Source organism: Cavia porcellus, unplaced genomic scaffold, assembly GCF_034190915.1.
Source record: "Cavia porcellus strain 051 isolate PalLab524CR breed Dunkin Hartley unplaced genomic scaffold, mCavPor4.1 scaffold_28, whole genome shotgun sequence".
NCBI classification, from domain to species: Eukaryota; Metazoa; Chordata; class Mammalia; order Rodentia; family Caviidae; genus Cavia; species Cavia porcellus.
The window spans coordinates 31,939,077-31,964,588 of record NW_026947511.1 but is presented as its reverse complement, the minus strand read 5'-3'; the positions used below and the strand labels follow the sequence as shown (position 1 = coordinate 31,964,588).

General features: G+C 38.5%; 1 protein-coding gene and 1 long non-coding RNA gene across 3 annotated transcripts in view; both read right to left on the bottom strand.

The window, feature by feature from the left end:
* Adk (adenosine kinase) overlaps positions 1–25,512 on the bottom strand; it is a 500,383-nt gene that overhangs the window by 362,443 nt on the left and 112,428 nt on the right. The window lies entirely within an intron of this gene.
* The window catches only part of LOC134473660 (uncharacterized), a 62,733-nt gene that overhangs the window by 13,087 nt on the left and 24,134 nt on the right, over positions 1–25,512 (bottom strand). Inside the window, exon 2 of the long non-coding RNA XR_010044024.1 lies at positions 1–25,512. This exon is cut by the window's left edge and continues 13,087 nt beyond it; it is cut by the window's right edge and continues 22,745 nt beyond it. This is a non-coding gene — a long non-coding RNA (uncharacterized LOC134473660).

Genomic DNA, 25,512 nt, shown 5'->3' with positions numbered 1-25,512 from the left:
TTATAGAAATTAATTAGAAGAAATAGAAATGAGTGAATACATTTCTTGTATCCCTTATGAGGAAAATTAATTTTACAGTAACATTCAGTAAAGCAAGATATTTAGCAACACTTCCCCTTTATGCAAATAACTACATATATTTTGACTGAGTCACATTAAAGACAAGTAAACAAATCATCCACACATCATAACACAAGTATACTCAGAATAATTAAGGTTTCCCTACATTTAAATGCCTGCAAATAATTTAGTACCAGTGGATTTGTAGTGCAGTTGATTTCTACACAAAAAAAGCAGTATTTATTTGCCTGACATATCAATGGGAAGTTTAAGCTAATATAAAAATGTAAAATGGCTTTGCCAAACCAAATGTAGTACTGTAATTATAATTTTGATGCACTATTAGAAAGAAAAAAGCAATACATTTAAAAGGAAAATTGCCTTAAAATATACCTAACTAAAAATGTAGAATACAGAGAGCTTGAATCCCTAAGCATGAAAACTTAAGTGGCTTCAGCGCTTAATCAATAGTGTTAGAGCTGAAATTTCCACATTAGGACTGACACTTAATTACTGCCAAATCTAAGTGAGGTCTATTCTGTCTCCAAGCCTCGGTTGAACAACTGCCAATTCGGAGGCATCAAAACCCCCACAACGTGACAGTGAGATAAATATCTGTGATACCAAGAAAAATTCTCAATACAGAAGGCCCTGCTTAGAAGTAGGTTCCGTTCTTTTTTTTCCTTGAAATAAAGTGACCAGTCCCTATCACACTCCTGCCAAATAACGACTACATTGCTGTTCTCCACTCCTAACTCACTGTTCTAGGAATTTCGCTTGGCTTTTTTCGCCCTAAGTATTCCAATTTTGTCTATATTAAAGCTGGTCATAAGAAATAACTGTTTTCTTCTATATGATGTCTTCACACGTGCCAAAATAAACTCTCCAGCAGCTGTGGCGCCCGCAATGGCTGCTTTGCCCCTCTGGCGGCACCGCATTTTTAAGGGCCTTCTGCCCACATAATTATCTCTGCGGAAGACAAGTTTGACCAGCAGTGTGTACATTCTTACGGAGCCTTTAAATTCTCAGATTCATGGTCTTTTAACATAAGATCAACAAGACATCTGATATGGATGCCCAGGCCCTGCTATAAATCCAAAGGAATTTCCACCAGTGTCTCTCAGGGATTATGTTCCATCACGCAGGCCGGCAGCTCTCCGATATGGTACCAGGACCAAAGAGTCCTCAAAGCCCTTTCAGAGACTCCAAGAAGTTAAAGGCATTTGGTTTTTCTTTTTTACAATTTTATTCTTTAACGTGGAGTTTCACAGTCTACCATGTAATGATAGCATTCCGGTAGGTAACGGAATGGATGCTTGTGTTGTTCTCAGCTTTTCAAGGTTTGGCTTTTGTTTTCCTTTAAGAAATTTTAAGGGAATCTTTGATCCCTGGTACCGATAAAAAGGAAAAAAAAAGACAAAAAAAAAATTAAAAATTAAAAAAAAGGGGCTGGGGATTTAGCTCGGCGGCATAAGCGCCTGCCTTGCAAGCAGGCAGTCAGGAGTTCGATCCCTGGTACCAATAAAAAGGAAAAAAAATGACAAAAAAAGAATAAAATAAAAAAAAATAAACGAAATTTTAAGGGAATCGGTCTAGAGTGTCATGATGCGTGTTTCCACGGATTAACTCAGTGTGTTCTTAGCAGCAGCCGCTGCTGTGTGTGTGTGTGTGTGTGTGTGTGTGTGTGAGGCCTTATTTCGCTCATGTATATTTCAAACAAAACAAAATAAAAAACTTCAATAGATTGAATGCAGAAACAGGTGAGAATCCAGCTGTCTTCTATGAAGTAAGACATTAAAGAGATCTGCAAACCCGTAAAACAGTACCACTATTTTTACTATGTTGTTGTTGTTGTTGTTTGGGAAAGCAGTTATTTTCACCAAAAAAGAGTGTGCTTGTATTAATATATGTCGGCCTTATTATAGCTATTTTTAAATATAGCTGTTAAAAATAGTGTTAAATATTCTTAACTGTCTTTCTTTTAATTTCTGAGATGTCAAAAGACATAACCCGCTAAAAGAACACCTCGCCGGGTCACAGGCACACTACTGCTCACGAGTGCAGCCGTTTGCCTGTCCTTCCAGACCCTTCCTCCGAGTGAACAAATCAAACTCTCCCTGCTTTTAATTACCATCAGAAGAGATTTCTATCTCTTCTCCTTGTTAGCATCTCATATTCTTACTGCCTATATACCTGTGTAACATGATTTCCCTAAAGATAAATTACAACTGAAACACAAACAAAGCACACACAGGGCAAAAATCAAACACAATACTAAGGAGGGAACGATTGAACACATCGTGTCTCCTGCGGCTTCATCTGTGTCTATAAAATGTTATATGGTGGAAATTAAGGAAAAGAACTTTTTGCACTCTGCATTAGTACTTCTCATTTCTGAATGAGACACTACTATAACACAGAGTATAGCGAACTAGATTCAGATAGCCAGAAGTCAAGTAATGATGAACTACTATATTATTTTAAGGAAAATAATTAGTTCTACTCAATCGTTATCCAGAGTTTCATTGAGTTGTTAATTATTAGAAATGTGAGTTACTAAATCTATAATGTTTACATACTTTAAAAGCCATTATGGAGGCTTTTTTTCTTGACTGCACACCAGTTAACCTAAATGGATTATAAAAGCCTTATACTTGGTGAGGATAAAATATTATGATGAATACAAGTAATATTTGCTAATGAAGATGAATGGGAACTGAAAAATTATTGTTACATTTAAAATACATTTCTGAGTGCTATACACAGCTATGAAGAACTTTAATTAAAAAACAAGTTAAAACATACTTAATCATTCATCCTTCTCCCGTGCTGCCAACTTCCTACATTCTTCAAACACATGAAGCAGTTTATATTATTTCCCCAAGCAATAAACCCATTTATCATAATTTCACTATATTTATTACTAGTCTTTAAAGACAATTTATATTTCTCAACAAAGATTAATTACAAAAACCTTTCAGAAGCCAAATCTATAAAGTATAAAAATACAAATAAGTCAGAAATAGGCCAGAATCTACCAACTGTCGTTTGAAGCACTAAGTTAGTAAATTAAATTGATAATCTTTAATTGACCATGATGAGTTTACGTTTGTGACATTCACAGACTGTAGACTAATTTGAGACACACAGCAAGCCTGATAAGATCCAAAAGCGTCTGGTCGGTCACCCTGCTTGTAAGTGAACCGACAATTCTGGGCGATCCGATAATGCCAGGCAGCAGGCCAGGTGTACCAACAGGCGTCACATTGCCAATATTGCCAACGAGGAAGCGGATGTGGAGAACCATACAACTAATTAGTAGCAGAGATAAGATTCAAACAAAACAGTTTAAAACAAAAGCAAATTCTAGTGACATAAAACTAAAGGAATGAAAACTTTCTTAGAGAAGTGAGATATTAATTCCTGACTCTGCTTTATTCCCGTAACATGATCCAAATTGGCTTTTAGAATCCATCGTTTCAACACTTCATCCATATGCGTCCACTGGTGTAAACTGGATCTCCGATTGTGGGATTAGGAAGGCAGCCCGAGCCAGCCAGACAGACAGACCTAGCGTGCCCCAGTGAGCAGCTCTTCTGGAGCCTTGAGAACAGACAGGAAGAAGATGAAATAAGCCTTCAGCTGAGGACAGCAACCCACCCGGTGTGCAACAGAACCGATACCAAGGAAAACGGCTAGTAGTAACATCATTCGAATGACTGGCTTCTCCTGAAGTTAGTCATGCCTAGATTTTCAGTTCTTTGACCAAAAATATTTCCATTCGCTCAAGCCCATTTAAGGTTTCTCTCACTTGAACAAACGGGTGTATCAACAAAACTCTAACAGTTAAATCAGTGGTGGTGGACCTGTGGCACACGTGCCACGGCGGGCTCTTTGTTATCTTCAAAAGCTCTTAGAGGTTTGCCATCACTCGTCTAAATTATCTCCACAAATTAAATAATGGATTGAGTCATTCCCAGTCTGGAATCCTGAAGTGACAGGAATCAAGGAACCTTTTCTTGTTTCTTTTTTTTTTTTTTTTTTTGTCTTTTTCCTTTTTATCGGTACCGGGGATCGAACTCACGACTGCCTGCTTGCAAGGCAGGCGCTTATGCCGCTGAGCTAAATCCCCAACCCCCAAAGGAACCTTTTCTAGGATTTCAGAAAGTTAAATGGAACCGTACACCCACCTAGGGTAAGGACACTCAAGCTCATTAAAACATCAAGTTTCTTCTGACTGAATCACTTCGATATGAAAGCTTCGACTATCTTGTTTTAATGAATTCTGAATATAAATGTATTTATATATAATCTTTAAAATTAAAAAGGAATGGATTGCTATATTTACAATATAGTTCATTTGGTGGACAAACTGCCTTAAAACACAAATCTCAATAGAAATTCTTCAAAATGATCATTAGAGGAGACTATCCAGAACTACAATATTACTTTGAATTATAACCAATAAAACAATGCACAAATTTGCCTGATTAAACCCTTGATTTGTGACTGCCTTTTTCCACTTTTCTGCCCTACAGCTTCTCAGCCTGAGAATTCTAAGAAGCAGACTAGGGTAATGGCGCCACCTAGTGTTCCTTAGCTGTTACTACCTGACTCGTGGTCTGACTTTGCAGGAAGGACACACCACTTGGACTCTGCTCTGTTCCAAGTTTTTCAAAAGCCATTTCTTTCTAATTCACTTGTACAGATATATCTTGCTAAATCTCCTCCCTCATCCCTCTCTTACCAACTGTAAATTGACTTTAGGAATAACTACTTAAAATGTCCTTGACCTTTGCCAAGTAGTGGACGCTTAACCTACATTCTCATTGCAAGCACTCTGTAAAACTAACACTCTTAAGTGCCCTCCTTCAGGGTGCTTTAAATCACAGATCACTGGGCAGGCAGTGTGACTCCAACACCCATTTACTTAATTACTACCCACAGACCCAGGCTACTTTCTTAAAAAATTCTTTTTATTCTACAGTCAAACCAGAAATCTAATTTACAAAATTAGTGGCAAATGAATCAGCTATATCTCTGAACAAATGGCACTAAATATAATAAAGATTTTATTTGAAAAAATTAGGTTCAATTCACCACTTGAAAGTGTATGAAAGTTCTGATTTTCAAAAGTTTATTAATTTCTGCTTACTCTTTGGTAGTAATTAAGCCCAGTTTTTCCCAAATACTACCACAGAAATAAATATTCACTTTTGCTGACTATGTTACTATTGTTTTCTAATATTTTATGAGTCACAACCAGTTAAATCAATTTTAGAGGAAGGACTTGAACCTAATCACCAGCGTTCTTTTTAAATGCCACACTCAGGCAGGAGATTAAGGCTGGGGCAAACCAGCCACCCAACTGGGCAGAATGTGTCAAAGGTCATAAAAATTCACAGCTAACAGGTTGAGTGGGATGTCTCCTAAGAAGACAAGATAAATGCAGACCACAGGACCCAAAATGACATGGGGCTTATGATTCCTAAGTACCGTGAGCCAATCGGTTCAGGCTGGCCAGGACTCACTATGTAGCCCAGATTGGCCTCGAGCCTGGAGCGCTCTTCCTGTCTCAGCCTCCTGAGTGCTAAGATTACAGGCATGCGTCACCATGCCTAGCCAAAGTGCTATTTTCAAACTGGCACTGTTCGCAGGTCCAATCCGAAGATGCTATCGTGAATCCTTCATTTACATCTGGCCAGTGTAAATGGTGGGAGGCCAAGTTGGTTTTGATAGGACAAAGGTCCCAGTGAGTTAACTGCCAGAGGGCAGGGCCAATCCAGGAATCTGGGAGAGTAAAGATCCCTTCCTGCTTGGCCTTAAGGCTGCTGCAAGAGTCTCTTCATCAACCCACTCTCCAGTGGAGCAGACTTCTTCTCCACATTCAAGAAATGTGCACCCTCACCACCTTTCCTGTATGTCTTATCCTGCTCTTTGTTTGGGACACCGAGGACCTGGGGAAAAAGCCTCAAAGAACCCTCAATCTGGTAACAATATTGATGTGGGGATACAGACCAAATGATCAGCATTAGAACTTGTATCATCTTTTTTGTTTTGTTTTTTGGAACTGGGAATCAAACTCAGGGCCTCATACTTGCCATGTAGGCGCCTTGCCGCTGAACTATATCCCCAGCCCTAGAACTCATAATCTGCCTCTCTTATACACAGAAAAGTTAACTGTGATGAATTTAAAAGCACACAAAGTAAAAGACAAAGTTAAAAGACAACTCAAACACCAATTACAGATGCAGCCAACAAAAGCAATCAAGGAATTGTTAACATATACAAAGATTTCCTAAAAATCAGTAATTTAAAAAACTTTATAAACTAGGTGTGGTGGCCCCTCCCCGTAGCCTCAGCACCCTGGGAGGCTGAGGCAGGACAGTCATTAAAATCCAGCCCAACCTGAGTAATTCTGCAAGAAAAAGTATCAAAGGTGAGTGTGGCAGCTCGTGCATGCACGTCAGCCACCAGCGAGGAGTAAGCTTCAGGCTCTGCAGGGCCCAGGAGCTCCAGGTCAGCCTGGCCACATGGTGAAACCCACACTGCCAAACTCACAAAACTGAAACCAAGGAGGTCCATCCTCTGAAGTGCAGAACACGACTGACTGGTAGCTTGAGGGCTCCCGTTTACTCTCACCTCTGCCATCCCCTACAGCTTACTAACATCCGCGGCTAAATGAGCTGAAATCAGATTTGTGAAGGCCTCCAATACCCAACTGTATTTTCACAATGAAGCATAACCTGTCACTAAAAATATTTTCTACTTCCTGGGAAAAGAAAAAACCCACAAGAGTTCTCATTTCTTACGACTTTTTGATGTCTTATTTAATTTCCTTGCCAAATATGTGTGGAAATCCAGTATTTGAGAAACAGAAGCAGAGGAGGAAGAGGAGGGGGGGGGGAGGTGAAGGAGAGAATTACCTTTGAGATAACCCATGGGTCCCTGAACCACGTCATTTAACCAAGGGTCAACCATAGCACACAATTTTAATAGCATTTAACCTAGCTGGCTGGACTCCTTAAATGTATAAGTCACTGTTCTCTCCTAGTTTTTAAAACCTAAAGCTAATAAATATATTCATAAAAATAGAAATAAGCACTATATTCCATTTAAAGAAAGCCTATCCCCAAATTCAAATGTTACCTTGGATGGGTGAATCTTTCTCTTTTTCAGAAATATAAATACATCTTTTATCCATTAAAACTCCTACTAATCCCTAGAACTGTAGGTCCCAAAAAAGCAAGACACAAAATCAACATTCACCATAGCCAAGATATGGGGTCATCCTAGGTATCCATCAGAGGATAAATGGATAGAGAAAATGTGGTACCTGGACAAGGGAGCCCTATTTAGTCATAATGGAAAAAGAAAGAAACTCCTGCTGTTCGCAACAGCAGGAGAGACTCTGGAGGGAGCCACATTCAGTGAAACAAGCCAGGCACAGAAGATGCAGCACGTTATGTCAGTTGTATAAAAAGATGGTCTCTGTGGGGAAGAGGGTAGAACGGCCAGTTTAGGGGGCAAAGCTGGCGAGGTGTTGGGCAAAGTATGTAAAATTTCAATTAAGGGAAAAGTAATAAGCTCAAGAGCTCCACTGGAGACCATGGTTACTGTCATTAACAACAGACCAGATTCCTGAAAAATGCACAGTGACAGCAACGGGAACTAAGATATAGTAGCTAGACTGGATCACACTACAGTAGATTACGCACACACACACTTTAGTGTACATGCTGCCGAAGGGAGCACTACATATATACACTTTAAACACCATCCTGTACTTGGAAAATATGATTTACTGTCTGTTAAAAATCTGTTAGTGCTTTCAGTTACACCAAGAGCCGGGCATGGTGGTGCACGCCTGTAGCCTCAGCACTCAGGAGGCTGAGGCAGGAGGATCACTGCAAATTCAAGGCCAGTGTGAGCTACCAAATGAGATTAAGGCCAGCCTGAATTGCATAGTGAAATCCTGTCTGAAAAAGCCAAAAAAAAAAAAAAAAAAAAAAAAAATTGTCGAGAACAAAGTTGTCAACCTACAATTCCATAGTGAAATATCACTCTAACATTATAAAATAAAGATGCTTTAGATATGCAAGCTCAAAAATTTGTTTTTTCACTTCTCTTTTTCAGAAGCTATGGAGTATTTGCGTCAGAAATTGTGGAGATAATAAGTTAAGAGGAAAAATCAAGCAAGGAACCAATTATCCAACAAAAGAACCACAAAGAGAATTCCCAGGACCAACCCTGGAAAAGTAAACAAGTAAACTCCTATTAGTGCGGAACAGAGAAGGAGAAAATATGATTGAGCAACAGTTGCAAAGGAATTAATGAGAGGTGTCGGAGAAACTCGTTAAAACACTGAAAGGGAGAAATGAGAAAACTGACCCACAGGAAACTAAGCAAAAAATAAACACAGCAATAGTAACACAAGGGTGGAGCAGGGACCCGACATGGCTGAGGCAAGTGAATGTCACACCCTAGTTACCTGTCAGTAGTTACAGTTAGTACAATGTAAGCATGATTACAGATGCCTTCCAGAGTTGACCAAAATCATGTAACTTTTCAAGAAGCAAGGGGGTAGATCTGTCATATAATCTGAGTTCTCTGCCCCCATTAAAAGATTCCTGGATACATTCTAAATTGATTTGAAGAAAATCTCAGTGAGCATAAAGTTTAGAAGTAAGATAATATCAACAAATAGTACTGGAACAACAAATAGTATTGTATTGTTCTGGAGAGCCAAGGAAAGGGTAAGAGACTTACTTGTTTGAAGCCTCTGGCATTAATGAGTCTTTTACAGTGTGCATTTAGTACATAAATGTTCTAAATGTTACCAACTTTGGTGATATATCAACTAATAGAAATCAAAAGACACTCGGCATGAAATGTAAGATTTCCTTTGTTACTTAAAATTATACAGTAAGGGTGGGAGCATGCCTGTGGTCCCCGCACAAGGGGTTCTGAGGCAGGAAGACTGCTGCCAGTTTGAAGCCAGTCTAGGGTACACAGTGAGTTTAAGGCCTGTCTGAACTTCATAGAGAGACCTTCTCTTAAAAAACAACAACAACAACAAAAAAAAAAACCTTATATACAGCAAGGGCCAAATGGGGTGGAACAGACCTTTAATCCCAGCACTCAGGAGGCTGAGACAGGAGAATTACTATACTTTCAAATCCAGTCTGTACTACATAGTGAGTTCAAGGCCAATCTGAACTACATAGCAAGACCCTGTCTTGAAAAAAACAAAAATAAATAAAATTACACTGTAACCAATTTAGGAACTAAAACAGTCATTAAATATGAGAAGGGAGGTTGGGCAGGGTGGTGCATGCCTATAATCCTAGCACTCAGGAAGCTGAGGTAGGCGGAATCACTGGGCTACATATATAGAGTGAGTTGAAGACCAGCCTGTACTACATAGTAAGAGTCTGTCTAGTGAGACTCTGTCTCAAACAAAATGAAGCAAAACATGAGAAAAAGCAGAAATTTAAATAATCTATACACTATAGATGGTATATAGTGTACTGTAATGAGCAGTGTGGGGCAGGTTTTCTTTTGCTCTTCATCCAAAGACCATCTATCCTAAACCAGATGTGGTAATGCATGCCTATCCTCCCAGAACTGGAGGAGCCTGAGGCAGGAGGATCACTACAGAATTCAAAGCCAGCTTGAAATACATAGGGAGATCCTTTCTCCAAACAAAGACCATTTGTCCTATTTGACTTTTAACTAATCACGTGAGTTTTTACAAAGTTACCTTGAGATCCAACCCATTAAAAACTCATGGAGTTCCTTGAAACTTGATTTTAAAAATAAGTTTTTCAAAAGGGTAAAATGCACTTAACATGGCCTTCGAAATGCTCTATCGAGAACATTCTTAGAAAGAAAAACAGGTGAACAAAGGAATACTAGTTGACTGGGAATACAGCTGGGCAAGGCAAGAAGTATTCCTAACATGTGAGTGTGTATAAAAGAGTAAGTGATGAAATTCAATCTGAATCAGTTTATTTAATGAGTAGATAATTAAGCCAGGCGTGGTGGCACATGCCTGTAATCCCAGCACTAGGAAGGCTGAGGCAGGAGGATCACTGTGATTTCAAGGCCAGTCTAGGCTAAAAAAATGAGTTCAAGGCAAGCCTAAATCATATAGTGAAACCCTGCCTCAAAAAAGAGCGAAAAACAAAAAATAAAATTAATGAGTAGATAATTGAGAAAAAATTGCATTATGTTGTAACCCATTCTGAAGAATTCTGTGGCAAATATAAGTCACCACCTCAAAAAGAAAAAAATCATAACAAAGATCACTTTACTAGAGATTTTCTAATTACATCTAATCATCTTATTTCCTAACATAATAACATAAAATACATTTGTGCATATACTTATGTATTTAAAACAAACTACTAATATTCTCTGCACATTATGACAGGAAGGCTTAAAAGAAATAAATTTTAAGGATGCTTGTAACTTTGCTTTTAAAACTTTTTATGAAACCACTGTAAATTACATACTTAAAAAAACACTATGGTCATGAAAAAAAACCCTTAAGGTATAGCTTTAAGGCATTACATATATTGAACAATGATGTGATGGAAAAAATACATTTAGTACCATGAGAAAATAATGATAAAAATTTGAGAAGGTAGGATAAAATTGTATTATAAGATTAATATCTAAAGATTCTATATATCATTCCCATGTTAGCCCATGGTACCAAACAATAAACATAAACAGCAGCTACGCTCCATCATTTTTTAGCAGTGAACCTCCAAGTTTATATTGTGAATTACTAGACATTATGATCCTTCATTTTCCCCAACTAATAATGTGCTCCAAATTTTGATTACTCCTAATTCTGTTATATTAAGTCTGAAACCGATTAATGATGTACTGTATCCTGCTAAGTAGAATTAAATTAGTGTATAATTGATTAGTGTATAATTGAAGCAGTTGTAGATTTATCAACTTTAATTAGGATGACTTATTACAGATAATTGATACTATAATGTAAGAGAGAAACTAGAAACAAGAAGTTCATCAAAACCTCAAATGAAGATCAAAGACACAATATTAAAGATAAGAAAGGGTGTTATATGCTAATCCCAAATTCTCTGAAAGTAAATCATTTTAGTCCAAATCCTTTTAGAGGAGAAAATTATTAACCTTTTAACCTAAATTTTTCAAGTAATTGCACTATTTATGGCAATCTACTCCAATAAGTGATGCTAACTTATATGCATGAATGAAGAATTCATATCAACAATATCTTGTCTATCTACAATGCTAAATTACAGTAAAGCAACACATATTAAAATACATAAATAGAATTTCTCACCACTCTTTTAAAAAGGTGCTCAAGCAAGAGAAAATCCCAAAACTCTAACCCTAAATATAATATCAACAAGGAAGCAAGGGAGGAGAAAGAACACAGAGGGACAGAGTTTCCAGCTCTCTCAATACTCAAGTGGGTAGGAACCGGAACCACAGCCCAGAAAGTTCTTCACATAATTTGCTAACTCCCGGGAGTTCAAAGCCATGATAATTAGATTCATTATCTTACATGCTAATGACACAGAGATAATAAGTTTGCAGTGAATAATTCATATACTACCAGTTCTCACAGTAATGCTCATTGCTAATAGTTTATTTACAGTAGAAGTTACACTGCATTTTTTATAGTTTTAATTTTATTGCCTAACAGGAATCATTTAGTGTGGAAATCTAATTTACTATCACCAAATGATAATAGTCTTAAGCAGATAGTGGTTTGCATATTTGTATAGTTTTTACTCATTATTCACAATTAGCTATGATAACAACCAAACTACCACACAAATGTCTTGTACAAAGATTTAGGTACCTATATAGGTGGTTGCTCTAAATTACATTTCAAAAATGCTATGCAGAGTTGACATCAACATGTCATAAAGTGCTTTAACAACTCATATTTTTCAAATTAATACTAATTTCTCTACCTTCCTCACTTTAAAATATACACTAAACTGTTTTGGAACTGTGAATACCAAAATACAAAGGAACTGCTTAGATTCCTTATATGACTTACAGATGTCTTCAATTTTTACCTAGTTTTGTAATGGACTTAATATCACATTTTTTGTATACATGGTAAATTAAAGATAAGGCAGCTTTTGCATCTCTCAAAATGACTTTCGTAGCTGCATAACTCATTTTATACTTTATGCATATTATGAACAGCTCTTGCATTACTGTACACCTGAGTTGTAGTAATTTCAATTTTCTCCATTTGGACAGGTAAATTTTTTCTATTATCTTTGTACTTCTACAATGATTTCTTCTAAAATAATTGTTTTACAAGCTATAACATTTTCAATATAGAGGTTGTATCAGTGAAGACAGGTTTGGTAGGATTCAGGTGACATTTATCAGGAAAGAATGTCAAACTATCAGGAGCTGAAATAATAAGGTCTTTTTCTCCTCTACTTCATGGGTCATCTGAGGACCCAACACGACAGAGCCATCACCCGCTCCAATTCTGCTGTCATCGTGGCAGATGAAAAGAGTGTGCAGGACAGTCCTGCCCTGGGAATTAAAGGCTGTGTCTCAGAAAAACACATTTTACTTCTTATAAGGAAGTACACTGACATGAAAAATGTACTTTGAAGTTACGCCTTTGAAAAAGTTTAAATCTTTAAAGTTTCAACAAAAAAATATGTTCACATCTACCTCAATAAACACAGGCTTATGTAACCCACGAACACAGGTTACATAATGCTCGTGAAGATCTCAGACACAGACAGCATCGCAAATTCTTTTTGTATTAAGTAACAACCAGAGCATGACAATCAGTTCTTATGAAATCTAAGCGCGTAACAGTGACGTTAAGTACCCTTTCGAAACTGAAAATCTGAACACATCACCCACTTAAAATCCTCTAATCTTCTCAGCATGGCCCTCCATGTAATGATGCCTGATTGCTTTCCTGTCATCCCAGGAAATTCAATGACAATCTACAAAATGCTCCACTGGGACAAAACTAATAAATGTGTGGCCCTCAGGTCTTCCCACCTTTTCCCGTCCAATCCGCAGCAGAATCCTCGCTCTGCCATCTCATTAGATGCAATCTCGCTGCCCCTCAAGGAGGCTGAAGTCATCTCCGTGGTGTGGGGACTCCCGACTCTGAGGGCTGCAACACCCAGAGTTCAACGCTGGCGCAACGGTGACTGCACAGCTCCTCCCCAGCTGCTCACGAGCAGCCACCAGATTACAAGCTCCGTGGAAACAGGTGCTATTATTTATCTTTGAATCTCGAGCCTGGCACCTTCAGTGGCTAGTAAGTACACACCTAGGAAAATGCCTACTGTCCCAGAATGTCGAATGAATGAATGCTCCCAGAGGAAAGCAGTGTGGACAGACAAAGCAACTGGGCTTGGAGACAGAACAGCAAAAAAGTAGTTTTTTCCTTGAGTTCCTTTCAAGGCTAAATACTGGAGTCAATTTGTTGGCGGTAATTCTAGTAAATTCACTTAAAGTTATGTGACAATGTTCAGCTTATTTCGCTTCCATTCATTCCCTGGGCTTTTATTTATTCAGTTCAGATTTATTGAATGCCAGGAGCTATGAGAACTCTGTACTAGGCTGGGGAGTAAGTAAATATCAGTGCAGATGTTATCATCAATATACACATAAGATAAAAAATAATCAGTATTTTGCTAATTTAATTATTTTTCTAATGATGTAGTTCAAACTAGTTTCAAACCCTTGGGCTTACATAATCCTCCTGCCTCAGCCTTCTGAGTGGCTGGGACCATAGGGATGGCCAATGTACTCACCACCCCCACTTCTCTTTTTGGCAGTACTGAGGATTGGAACACTTGGCCTTTATCTTGAACTACATTCCCCAATCCCTTCCCTTTTATTTGAAACATGGTCTCACTAAGTCATTACATTCCCCAGACTGGGCTCAAGTTTGCAATCTTTCTGCCACAGCTGCCCAGAGTGCTAGAATGAGAGGAGGGTACAATCAGCCCAGCTTCACTGAATTTTTTTAATGTCCACTTTTCACAAAAAGAAGGTTAATACTCAATTTTACATTAATTTACTACAGCTATGAAAATATTTAAAATAATGACTTACCCATTTGCTATAACAGTGTCAAGCAGCTGAGCACAGAGGTGCATGCCTGTGACCCTGCTCAGCAGACTGAGGCAGGAAGATCTCAAGCTAGAGGCCAGCCTGACAAATTTAGCTCTATCTCAAAGTTAAATAAATGTTTAAAGGGGCTGAGGACACAGCTCAATGCAAACCCTGTGTTCAATCCCTAGTATTCCCATGCAACTAAATGTCAACTATGTTTGAGTTACTTTTCTCGAAGTATGTTATACAATATTCTTCTACTTCAAAATAATTCTAATATAAAAGTCTAACCAAAAGAAAACGCATGTTAAAATAGAAGAAAAATGGATGTAAGAAAGACATATCAGGTTCAATTCCTGGATCTGTAAATATTTTTTAAATCCTACGAAAAATAACATGCTAAAAACAAATCTTAAAAAACCCAAGTACTGCCTGCAATGACATTTTGTAAGTGAAACATTACAAGAAGCAAAAGTAAAAGATACCTGAAAAAATATCATGCTCTCCGTTACTGAAATATTTTCCAAAAAGACAAAGTGATGAGCATAATTCAGTCATTCTTAGTCACTTAGCTACCTAACCTGTAGCAAAACAAAATGATGCACATAACTCCTGAACATTTTTTAATTTTAGCATATGCAGATAAAGAATATATAAAGTGTTTTAAATTTGCATTTTTTAATAAAATAGCTGATAAATGCAAAGTGACATCTTTTGGCAGTAATACATTATTATTAAAAAACAGTTCTGTTACAAAATATCAAGAATCAATACTTATTACTCAGTATTAGCAACATAAATTTCATGACCCAACTTCATAGTAACTCAGTTTGTGTCAGATAAATGTGGGAAAATCACTTAATATAAGACATTTATTGGGGTTGGGGATTTAGCTCAGCAGCACAGGCGCCTGCTTGGAAGGGGGAGGTTATGAGTTTGATCCCTGGTCCAAAAAAAAAATTAAAGACTTTTATGTTGTAGAAAACTTAACCTCCCATATAACTGGCTTAAAATACTTATTTAACTATAAAACACATTGCTAATGAATATGAATTGGACTAGAAGACATATAATAACTGTATGTAATAGAACAGCAAATAACTGACAAATAAGACTAGAATTATTCTTAAAAATTAGGAAGTTATGCCAAGCATGGGGGCGCACGCCTATAATTCCAGCATTGGGAAGGCTAAAGCAATAAGATCACCAAATTTGAAGCAAGCCAAATTCAAATCCAGCCTTAGTAATGCAGACTAACTCAAAATTAAAAGAAAAAAATCAGGCATGGTAGCCCACGTACATAATCCCAGCACTTGGAAGGCTGAGGCAGGAAGATCACTAAGAGTTCAAGGTTAGCTTGGGTGGCATAGCAAGTTCAAAGCTAGCCAGAACTACATATCAAGACCTTGTCTCAAAAAAGAGAGAGAAAGAGACAGGGAGAGACAGTGTGTGCCAGACAGAGCGGTGTGGGGGACAGAGAAGAGCAGGACAGAGCAGAGAGAAGAAAGGGAGCTGCAGGTGTAGCTTAATGCTAACATGCCCCTGAGTTCAACCTCAGTACCAAACCACAAAGAGGCTGCTAAAACAGAGTTCATTGGAATTGCTGTTATGCTTAAAATATAATAAAATGTTCCTATTGTTAAAGAACACTCACTAAATACTTGATTTTCAAACATATTTTGATCAGCTATTGGAACTGTCAGCCATTCTATTCTACTTTGGGGGAAAACACTTCATAATTAACTTGTGATGAGGGCCTGTCCGAGGCCCAGTGTCTCGCATGCGAGCCAGCTACGGTACGCAGAAACACAGAAATGTAACTCAGACAGCCTCCGCTCATAGCAGTTTGGGCCTCCTCTGACGCTGTGCCACTCCAGGGCCAGATTACATCAGCTGAAGGTATCGGTTCCAATAATAATAATAATAAAAGGTTTCACCTGGCAGAACAGACAAACGTATTACCCTGCCATCTCTCCTGCCATCCTCACCGATATTAAGATGCTCATTAGCTCAAGATCACCGATGCCCTCCGAGTCACCTGATAATCCTCTCACCATTTCCCCCAGTGTAAATATGACCAGCTACCTCTTGGCCCCTTTGTTCCTGAGAACAATTATCCGTCCCAGATCCCCACGCATCACCATTTTGTCTCTTGCTCTTTCTTTTCACTGTGCACTATAACACCTCGCAGGAGACTGGGGTCCACTGCAGGGGTCCCTGATAACTAACCATGTCTACCCATGTGTTCAAATCTAAGGGTTTTATAGGTTTCTGAATATAGGTTTTCAACACTTAAGTTTATACTTAAGTATTTTATCTTCTCTCGTGAAAAGTCTTTCAACGATATTTTACAAATACTTTTTTCGCACACTAATACTGTGTCCTGATACTTTGCTGAATTCTTGTACTGTTAGCTTTATCTTTAAGCCTCTAAAATTTTTCTGGTACACAATCGTATCACATGCAACTTTACCTCTGCTTTTCAAGGACTTCTACCTGCTTTGGCTCATCAAAGTGAACTGCCTGTACCCTCCAGCATGATGGGTTTACTGATTTGTTTGCTTTCTGCTGTTTCTCAACTCAGCAGTCCCTGGTGGCGTTGAACTTGCAGTCCTCCTGGTCCAGCTTCCCAGTGCTGGGATTACAGGCATGCGCCATCACACCCTCTTTCACTAAGACAAATAGTAACAGCGATAAGCACGCATCTTTGACTTATTCTTGGCTTTAGTAAGAACCTACAGTGTTTCCCTTAAGTAAGATGCTGAGATAAGGCAAATGTATTCGATCTTGTTAAGGCAATATTCAACCACACCTATTTTCTCAAGAGCTGTTCAGTGGGAGTGGGTGCTGGATGTTGTCATCATGCAGCTATGGAGCAACAGTCTAACTGTTCAGCAGCTATGACTCACCACCAGCGAGTCACTAAAGAGCCATCTCAGCTCCGGGCAGTATCATGGTGCTTGTGGTCAAGTAATCCTTAGGTAGCAGGCCAAGGCTCTGTCACAACACCTGTGCCTGCTTCACTTCAGCTTGTGGCACTGTGTCACCTCAGGTCATTACAAGCAGGGTAAGAAGGGAACAATCAGACTGAGAGAGGCAAAGAAAGAGAATGTTCACATAACATTTGTTTCAGTCCACTGTTACAGTTGTTTTATTTTAATTATCATTATTGATACTATGCTTACTTTATAGATTAAACACAGCAGATGAAAACCTCAGTAGCATATATAGAGTGTGGTACTATTTGCTGGAGACCTTGGAATGGATTCTCTGTTGGGGAAACAGGTGACTACTGTATTTGTAAACCAAGAAGCCCCACCAGCCTTTAGTGACCGGAGCTTTTATTGGGGTTTCATTCCCAGGCATGACTGATGAAGTCAGTGCTCATGTGACTGATTAAATGACTAATTTCAATCTCCGTCCCCCTCTCCACAGAGGCTGACCCAAACCTACACCTCGGAAAAAGCCTTGGTATCCTGCATCCCCAACCCTCATTCCAAAGCCAGCCAGGGGCCCAGCTAATATTATAGACAGCTAAGCTAGATAGAAATAGAGCAGATGGTCAGATAGGGCTGGAGTGTCTGAGGGAGTCAGTGCAGGAGATGAGAAGGCGTCAGGACTGCGGTTGGACATGCATCTGAAGATGAAAGTCACCTACTTCCCTAGAGGATGATGGAGGCTTGGGCTTAGTGGTACCACCCTTTTTGAGATTCCCCATTATCTCATTAATGGTGGCCCATCTTCTCCCAACTTCTGAGACTAAGACCACCGAAACTAGGACTAACACTACTAAGACTAAAGACAAGACTAAGCCTGTGACAGATGACTGACCAAAGTTAACAGTGTCAACCATGTACCCTTGTACCATTAGATCAATATTACCCAAAAGGCTATACCTGCAATCTTATGGGTTGATTGTAATTTGATACATGTTGTACCCATCTCAAGATTTTGCTCTAGGAAGCGTCTTTTGAAAGGTGGCCTCACTGGTCACTTATTTGGGACCCTTCCTTTTGCTTAGGAGCTCTCCTATTCCCCACTCCTTTTCTCCAATAAATTTTCCTACTCAACCTCCACTGATCCTTAGAATTCATTCTTTGACTTTGGAAAACATGAACTCTGCATGTTTGACATCTAGCATTTCCCCTACATCAGTAAGTCATCCCATTAGCAACATTGGTAGCGACAGCACAATAATCCATTACATTCATCAGTTACAAAGGTACTGTAATGGCTAAAATGTGGGAAATTCTAGCAATCTCAGTTGCTCTGTACCAGGAACCCTGGCATGAAATGTTCTTCACTAGATGGAACATAGGATAGCTTTCTTCTCCTTAGTACCCCCATTCCAATTTCTGAAGAAAACTAGTAAGGGAAATAAGTTATCACAGTAGCCAGTTAGCTACACGTACGAGAATTGTTGGACAAAGTGCTAACGGACGACACTACTACTCAGACCCACAGTATTTATTAAAACCACTGAACCCTTTGCTTTTTTCAAAAATTTACCTCTAAATCCTTATATCACAAAATAAACAAGGGTACTACCTTTAAATGATGGTTTGGCTTGGTTTTGCAGAACTGGAGGGTTGAATCCAGCAGCTCTTTAACACTAAGCTACATCCCTAAGCCCTGGGTTTTTCACTTTTTTCTTTTCTGAGACAAAATGTCACTAAGTTGCCTAGGCAGGCCTTGAATTTGAGACCCTCCTGCCTCAGCCTTCTGAGTAATTTGGATTACAGAAGTGTGTCTATGTGCCTGGCCACATCTTCTGATTTACCTATTTCAACACTGGTACAAATCTTAGCTTTTACTTCCTGTGAGGTACTGTGGGCTGAAATATTTTACAACTTTAGAGGTTCTCTTTAAGGAAAAGAAAACTGGATATAAAACAGATTTTCATGTAGAATGAGGAAACTCTACAACAAATCACAGACTTAAAAACATGACAAATGCCACAAACACCACAAATTCCAAAAAGAATAGCATATTTTTGTAAGATCTAACTGCTCAGGCTCTGTTATATGATTTTCCTCCATTTCTAGCTGCATACTTCTGACAGCCTCTTCCTGCAGCTTGGTAACCTTCTAACAGGGACTGAAAGACAGGGCCTGTAAGAACAGGGCCTGTGGCTGCCCAGGGCATAACCGGGGGCTACAGAAAGCCTGGCATGTCTGCCTTCATTTGTGTTATCAGCCTCCTTTACTACCTTAAAACCTTGCATCATATCGCTGCTCAGCTGTACATGTAAATCATTCAAGAATGTTTATCTAAAAACTGATAAAAATGTTTATCAGCTCTAAATTTACCTGTCTCTTCCCCTAGTCAGGATCAAGACAGGAAGATAAGAGTAAATATGGTTCTTTTTAAGAATTGCAGGAACTCTGGCTGCCAGGTTTTATAGGATGTCTGTTGCACAAGTCTCCACTCACTGTCCTGACCCTGCGCCCTGTGCCCTGCGCCCCTCCATACACACAAGCAGAAGCAAAGGTCTCCAGGGAGCCAGCTTGTCCCACCACACCACAGGACTCCAGAGCCGCCTCACAGACCAGGCCTGCAATAGCGATTCACCAGACCAAGGCTGACCCACGCCACCGCTACCCACACTCCAGCTTTGCCTCTGTTCTTCTTTTCTATAAAAACCCCTCAATTCCTGTCTGTCCCTTGCAGACAGATCTTGGGCCTCTTCACCTGTCTTTGCCAGTTTAGCCACACTAATTAAAGCTCCTCTCTTGCTCCTAGTTGCTTTGGTGTTTGGGGACAAGCCTAGGGGTTTTTTGGTTTATTTGTTTGGTTTTGGTTTTTTAAGACAGGGTCTGAACTTACTTTGTAGCCCAGGCAGGCCTCGAACTCAAAGCGATCCTCCTGCCTCAGCCTCCCAAATGTTGGTATTATAGGCATACGCCACCATCCCCGGTGTCCCAAACCTAGTCTTTAGGAGCCCTTATGCCTGAGAGTTCACCCATGACTCCAATAACAATATTAAAAGAGCAAAATGAGAGCTTGGTCTTTTTGCTAGTGTTTGATCATTTTTTGTTACAAGCAGCATGAATAAGTTTATATCAGCTTTACAACTTATTACTGAGAACACCATGTACATTTGTAGGAATGTTACCAAATTTAGGAAAACATGTGCCTATAATCCCTGCACTTTTGGAGGCTGAAGTAGTGAATTACAAGTTTGAGCCCAGCCAGGGCAACTCAGTGACTTTAGCTAAACTGTCTCAAAATGAGACGAATAACAAGGGCTGGAGATGTAGCTCTGGTTCAGTCCCCAAAATCAATCGATCATATCTAAGCTCTAAGATCTAGAAAAATTTTCTAGGGCAGGGTTGGTGTCACACATGTGTAATTCCAGAGGCTCAGGAGGCTGAGGCAGGAGGACAGCAAGCTTGAGACAAGGCCAGCAAGTTTTGAGACCTCATCTCAAAGTAAAATAAAACAGTGCTAGGGATGTAGCTCCACACACTTTAGATATGTTTCTCTTCCTTAACCTACATACTCTGGTACCAAACACAAACAATATGTTCATATTGTTCTAAGATCTCTGGCCCTGCATCTGTGTACCTCATAGGAAGGAAATTAGGCACACGAGACAGAAAGAATACTTTGGTCCCTGTTGGAGGATGGCTATTCACAACTACATACACAAGCAACTGCAAACAGACACCACATCGAAATGTATTTCCGTCTTCCCTTAGCCAGTTCCCGAAGCTGCTTCCAGCCATTCCAATGCCACCCAATGTTGGTGTTCGGTAAAGGGAAAATAAAAGTGTAAGAGATAGCAATTTTAACCGATTCAAATATGTAACTTTTGAAAAATCTTACCCCTCAAAATTATAATTACATGATCATACCGCTTGTGATGTTCCCTGAGCCCTGGAAGGGACTGTTAAGGGACTCTGAAAATTAGGTTCCCCAACTATGAAGTAAATTTATCTCTATTTCCTACATTAATTAGAAGACCTACCTTCTATTCCCTCAACCCACAGAAACTGTCAGAAATCAGACTCATCTCCTCAAAACACTTTGCCACTGTTAACATCTAACATCAGTGATGGGGTAGCTGGCTGGTGAGCACATGCCGCCTCGGTACCCTATTACAAAATACCTCAGTATTCCATAGCAGATCATCTCCAACTTCTACCACTGTGAGATCAGCACACTGCCCCTAAAATTGTCTTCTCTTCCAGTTTTAACCATATCTACACAGCAATACAAGCCCTATGACAGTTTATTATTATACTTTAGAGCAAGGACAAACACTTTAGACTTTATTAAGTTTCTTTAAGTAGTAAATATGGGTGTGTGGGCCTCACAACAACCTAATACATTCCCTTGTTTCACACAGCCTAATGGATGTCTTCTAATTTTACATAAGACCTAGTACTGCAGCACAGTATCTTTATGGCTGCGTACTTTAGCAGTTCAACAAGATCATTAAGGATTCAAGTTCTTACCTTCTTTTTGTTTTCATGCTGGCGTACAGTGTTCTGGCTTTATCTTGAACTCTCTCCCAGCCCCAGAAAGGTTACAAGAGAGCTCCTACAATTCTAAGCACCTTCTAGATAGGAATGTCTAGAAATAGGAGGGGGAAATCATTTGAAGAGTCCTTCATAAAATCATTCATGTCTCATTTGTCACATACAAATTATTGGCCAAATTAAGAGTCACAGTCCCATGTTTGAACTGATGACTGTTAAGAAACATAGAGTAATCATGACTGGTCTAGACATATCAGTATTTAGCAAAGTTGTAAAGTCAGGAGAGAGTAGTGTTAAGTTCACCTCCACCGCCCCAAAACAAGGATCTGCCACAAAGATAACAGTTGTAATGAATGGTTTCTGGATAAGCTTTTTATTAAGTAAATTGGATACCGAATCTTAATGCTAATTACAGATTTTGACAATGACATATATTTGATTACAGGGCCAGGCTAGAGTAGGTATTTAGGTCCATTACAGTTTTATACTCTAGGAGACAGTCAAATAGCACAGTGGTTAAGAGCGTGGGTTTTCAAGTCAAACTGACCTGGGTTTGAAGGTCCACTTATTTGTTCTTTTGGCTAATATACCCTCTCTCTTCTGAAAATCCAGATAATAATATTACTTGACTCATGCTGACATGAGAATTAAATGAAATAATGAATGCAAGATGCTTAACATCTTACCTAAGCTTCACAAAGGAAGCATTCAATAAATAGTTACTAGCCTATAAAATGTAACTTCTAATTACTATCATTTTTGTACCACTAATTTAGAATATGTGATAACTATAACCCTGGTTATTTCCAAATTAGAAAAATGATTGACCTCTCCTCCATATTTTTATGCATAGCAAACTGAAGATTTAAAAGGTATAATGCATACCCAGGCTATCTCTCCACTGACTCTCCTTTCTAAGTGTTTCCTCTGATCATAACTTAAGGCTTCTAACATAGTTTTACTCAGAAAACTAAATATTACAAAAGCAAAAGTACTACTTCACTCAAATCATGCTGCTCTTTCTCTAGAAGTTAGATACCAGAAATTACTTACACAGATATAAAGACAAAACCTCAAAACCTCCTCCATGTCCTGTCCTTGTCAGCCACTAAATCTTATCAATTTTAACTCTGAGTTGTATTTTTTCTCTCTGGTCTAACGTCACTATTACTACTCTGGACCCTCATTATTTCATTTGCATTTATTATGAAAATACATTAAACCAGTATTCTTGTCTCGTCTCAGCTTTCCACTTGATCCTATATTTTACTGATTACCTTTGTAAAAATGCAGACCAAGTATGCCTGCTTAAAAACTTTCCACAAGTAACAATTATCGTCCATAAAAAAATACAACAATTTCAGCAGACAGATAAAATTCCTCACAATTATGCCCATATCCCACATATGTAGCTTTTTTCTTCTATCTTCATTAAATACTCAATGTTTTAACCAATGATGCAGTGCCTCAATGTTCTCTCAGGGCTGTAATCCCAGCACTTGGAAAGTGGAGGCAGGAGGATCCACAAATTTGAGGCTAGGCTGGGTTACATGATGAGTTCAAGGTCAGCCTAAACTACATAGCAACACCCTGTCTGAAAAAAAACAAAAAGAGGGAGAAGAAAAATAACCTGCTGTTCTCCAAAACATCCTATTAATGCTTCCATGTGTTCCTAAGAATCCCTCTATCTGGGGACAGGAGAAAGTATACCAACTATATTCATCCTTCAAGACCCACCTCTAACACGAGCTCTTTCACGCAGCTCACAGGTTGAGGAAGGTCACTGCTCTTAGAGTACTGGACACAGTTTCTGCAAGCCTTACTCCATGTCGGCTGGCTGTGACTTATTTACAATACCAGAGAGACTGGAACTTTTCAGGGCATCTGTGAACTTCTGGTATATCTCTAAGACAGACAATAAATACTCAAGAACTATTAAATGCATGAATAAATAGATAGAGGCAAAATAAGAACTCACATTATCAGGCTCCAAGTTCTATGTTGTTTTACTAGGCAGACTTACTGGAATTTTTAAACCACCAGTCTGTCTTCTCCATTATATTATGATAAATCTCATAAGTGAAGGAAAACTATTGTCACTCTAAGTCCAGTGTCTAAAACAGGACTTTGTGCATAGAAAAATAAACATGAATATTTAAATGTCACACAAAGCAATCTCATTTATATTAAATAAAGAAGAGGAGCAGACTACAGCACCGCAGGTCTTTTTTTTTTTTTTTTTTTTTTTAAGAAATGCAACAATATATCAATATTTGTTATTTTCACTTGGTTTCCTTCACTCATTCAGTTCCCATTTGAACCCTTTAGTAATATAACTGCACAACTGCTATACCAGACTTTCAGTAAACATCCAGTGAACAAATAATATCTCTATGTTTGCATGACAAGCACACAGTTTACATATGACGCTGTAAGATCTCAAATTCTTATTGGAAGTCTTAAGGACACAAACAATAAAAGAGAGAAAAATATAGGCATAAATACAGTGATACATGACTACTCACAAAAAGAAGGGTAATTATTTTGCTGTAATCTATTTATGTCTAGTATTCCTAGTTAATGTTTAACATTCACTTACCAGTGTGTAAAATTAATAGTAAGAACACTTACTTGTTCCTAGTATACAAAGGAAGGTAAGAAAAGTAAAATCCTTCCCCTGCTCCTGGAAACTACTATTAAATTAAGAAGTAATATACAATATGATAATGCACTCATGGTTTCAGTAATTATATTCCAAAGAACCTTCCTATTTATAGATCAGCAACCAATGAGGAGGAAGTCACACAGATATTAAATATGGTCTAGTTTACTTTGTTAAAAGACATGGAAAATAAACAGAAAGTAAAAAGAGTATAAACAGGAAGCAGAAAATACTTATGATTACAAAGAATTTAGAAAATTAAATATAGTCTTAAAAGACCATCAATTAAATATACACCTTCAAAACGGCTTTTATTTTCTTTTCTGATGTCTATCACCCCTTTCTTTTCCACATTTCTGCTAACAATCTGTCCTCTACAAACAACGTGCAATAAAATGAACAAATAAAACACAGACTACTTCCTGGAAAATTTACAACACTGATCCTAGCAAGACTGCAGATCCATAAACTCTTCTGGTTTATTGACCACCTGATATAAAAATGGAAGATAGCTCCTAAACCAAACAGTCTTTCAAACTTGCAGCTTAAAAAATTATTTTCAACAACTTTACCCAAGCACATAATCATAGAAAAAAACTTAAAACATCATCTAGCTCAATTAGCCATAAATTCTGATTCACTTACCAGCATCTCTACCAATAGTCAATAATCTGATCTATACATTAATGTCTCCTGAAAAAAGTAATTCACTGCCTCCAAATCCAACTGATTTTAGTTTTGTATTTTTTCACCACACTAGAAAGTTTTCCCTTGTTGAATGAAAATTCATTCAGCCCACGTCTCCTACCCACTGGTTTCACGAATAAATCAACAGATCTAATCTCACTTCCTCATGAAGGAAGCCTTTTGAATGAAGGCGGCCATTATGCACGTCCTGATTACTCCTCTTCAGCCTAAACTGTCCAGTTTCTTCACTACATGGTTTTAAATTCCTTCAACAGCAACAACAACAAAAAAGGTGGATGCAGTTTAGAATCCACTGCCTCCATCTCAACCTTCGACTTGAGAAATGGGGTATATCTAACGAAAAGGAATATAAAATTATTATCCTCTTGATTTAGTTCTTGAGACTTTAGAAGGCTTTTTCTTCTATGGTGGACTGCCACAAATGACCAGGAAGGCTTGTAACTGTTTTACTGTTCAGAAAAGAAACGGAGGGGAAAA